The sequence below is a fragment of the Octopus bimaculoides genome, chromosome 9 (assembly GCF_001194135.2).
Source record: "Octopus bimaculoides isolate UCB-OBI-ISO-001 chromosome 9, ASM119413v2, whole genome shotgun sequence".
NCBI classification, from domain to species: Eukaryota; Metazoa; Mollusca; class Cephalopoda; order Octopoda; family Octopodidae; genus Octopus; species Octopus bimaculoides.
Genome location: NC_068989.1, coordinates 32,061,707 through 32,064,712, shown reverse-complemented (window position 1 = coordinate 32,064,712; position 3,006 = coordinate 32,061,707). Strand labels below are relative to the sequence as shown.

The window sequence follows — 3,006 nt, the reverse complement described above, 5'->3', positions numbered from 1 at the left end:
TTTAACGAACATCTATCAGTGATTTGAACTATTAAAACTAATTAATTCAAGACATAGATAATGCTGTGAAGTTATAAAGATTTTTTATAAATCCAAGACTATGTTTTTTGGGGTTTTTTTTTAGTCTCAACGACTATCAGTTTCATTTATTTCCCTATGCTATCCCCTTTTCCTCTCAATATTTCGTTCTGTTGAAAGGCGAAGAAATGGCAGAAACAGCACGCTGGACAAATGCTTAGCGGCATTTCGTCCCTCTTTAACGTTCCGAGTTCAAAATTCCGCTAGGTCGACTTTGCCTTTCATCCTTTCGGAATCGATAAAATAAGTACCAGTTGAACACTAGGGACCATGTAATTGACTCACTCCTCCTCCGAAATTGCTGGCCATTGGAATGAATATTTCGCCTTATGTTGCGGCGTGTGTATGTGAAAATAAATATTGGAAGGAAGACGATTATATGCGATTACGAGAGAGCAGTAGTTTTCACCGACCCCGAAGAATGAAAGACAAAGCCAACGCCAGCGTAATTTGAACTAAACATAGGGCAGAATTTTGTAAAACATACAGTTTTATGTTAGTTTTATATAAGGATTTTACATTAGCACAAATCAACAAATATTTATAGGATAGATACAGTCGATCAAATTGACACCAGTAAACAATCGGTATTTTATCGAAGGTAAAAAAAAAAAAAAAACATCCACCCAAAATTTGAATCCAGAAGATAAAAGGTCGAAATTAAATACTTAAAGCTACTTAATTCGATATTCTATCATTTTCGCCACTCCACCACTCTAATAACTATTTGAAAACTTAACAGACGTTCTGTATGTACGCAAGTTTACTCTCACATCCGGTATTTGTATTAATACATGACAACTCGGACATTTTCAGAACTCAAGGTAATGACAAACTGTTTGATAATGATATATCCGATAATCATACCATTACACACTGTATATGACCCAAAAATTCAAGATTTGTTTACATTTTTGCAAGAAAGCGGATTCTTGTCGAAGTACAAATATAAACTAAAAACAATACACTGTTTAGTTTGACAACTAAACAGGAAACCCACAGTATTCATAAATAAAGAAAAAAATCACATGGTAGAAGGCAGTTAAATCAGAATAACTCAAACCGCCTCAACCTTTTGTCATTGCTGAAGATTATATATATATATATATATATATTATATATAGGGGGATATACGAAAAAACAACAACAGACGAGGACAGGTGGTGTAAATAACAAAAGGATGTATTAGTATGACGCTCATGAGAGAGAGAGAGATTTAGTCCCACTGTATGTAAACAGCGAAAAAAGGTTATGTTATTCTGACCAAGATGTCACAAACCACTACAATCTATATAAACTAATGATATTGCTATTTACTTTTAGGACTTCACGATGAAAATTAAAGTGCTTTACCCTTTCATATATTGTGTATGTACTTACAGACTTAAATTCTATGCGAAATGTATCATTAATTCTTATAAAGTAATACTAATTGAAAAACGGAAGTATGAAAAAAAGGTCCGATTTCCATTAAGAAATTATCATTTCGTAACCGATCGATATTAAAACGTTCAAGTGTGATAAATTTTAATCAAAAATTCTATATAGTCGAAGAGACTGTAGTCTGTAGTTAGAGATAGTTAAGTATTACATATGTTCTATGACTGTTCTGTAACAGTAGCATAGTGAAAACGAAATAAAACACCCAGCTGATTTGATTAAATGTACAACAATCGTTCAGACGAAAACACTTGTGTGTGTGTGTGTGTGAAAATATTCCGCGAATTTTATCAGCTTGGAATTAAGAAATTATACCTTAACAATAACATTTCTTTAATATTAACAGATGTAGTTACTGGATGGAGTACAAGAGTTTGAAGAGCCTACCCCAAAAAAGTTACTAGTTACTAATAGAAAACAAATAAGAATATATGTAAAAAATAGATACCTGCAACGTAATTCTAATTTCCAATGGAGATGAAAAGGATTGTTATTAAATGATCAATTGTTTGGATATGGTATAATGTGTCCCGATCAATGCACCTCTTAAGAAAAAATGACGGAGCCGGCCTGATTTACTTAAACGTGTCAAAAGGCTTGTAAGAATTTCCTGTCCTTTGGGTAGCATTTAATATCTATGCTTCTTAAAGAATGTATTGTATTTCCTCTTTCAATATATTTTTGTATTTATATTTCAGAATGGAGGTATTGCATGAGTTAATACTGTAGAAATTACTTAGAAGAGTAATAAACACCCACTACCTATGAAAGCTCGACTGTGATATTTCGAATTGCTCAGGTCCTTAAATGCATCACGGGAAGTGTTTTTTCAACCAATCGTTGGAAGCCTTACTGACGATATTCGACCATGTAAACACGTTGCAGAAGAGATGTGATAAAATTCGTAGGAAAATACAATTTTTTTTCATTTTTCAATCCGTTGTCTACTGTTTCACAGCTTTCACCTTCCAAGCATTTATTACATTCCGTTTGTGGTATTTTAGTAAAATTGTTATTTTATATTTTTTTTAGCAGACTATCAAGCTAGACTTGATGTTAACTTTATGGGAACTTATATTCGATGTAATTTGGGTAACACAAGAATTTGTTTTTTCTGAGAAAATAAGACGGTGAGTTGACAAAATCGTTAGAATGTTACAAAAATGCCTTGCAGTATTTGTCCCGGAAGCCAACTGTGCTTTTCATTCCTTTGGAGTGGATAAAATAAAGTACAGGTCAAGTACTGAGAGTAAATGACATCGATTAACTCTCACCCCTCGTAACTTGGCCATGTACCTAAATTAACAACATTATTTCTTCAAAATGAACTCTTAAGTGAAAAGCGTAAAAATAAATATATGGATAAAACGATGCTCAATATAAACCTCTGCTAATATTTCTGTTAACTCTTGGGTCATCCCATAAATAATGCGGTTTTTTTATACTTTTATTTTTCAAAATTAGGATAAAGTTCTTTTTTAATCTAAA

The 3,006-nt window shown here is 32.4% G+C and overlaps 1 protein-coding gene across 1 annotated transcript in view; it reads right to left on the bottom strand.

The window, feature by feature from the left end:
- LOC106883199 (ras-related protein Ral-A) overlaps positions 1-2,334 on the bottom strand; it is an 80,727-nt gene extending 78,393 nt beyond the window's left edge. Inside the window, exon 1 of the mRNA XM_052970562.1 lies at positions 1,967-2,334. The gene's annotated coding sequence lies outside the window, so the exon portion shown is untranslated. The remainder of the gene's footprint in view (positions 1-1,966) is intronic.
- Between the last annotated feature and the right edge of the window lie 672 nt (positions 2,335-3,006).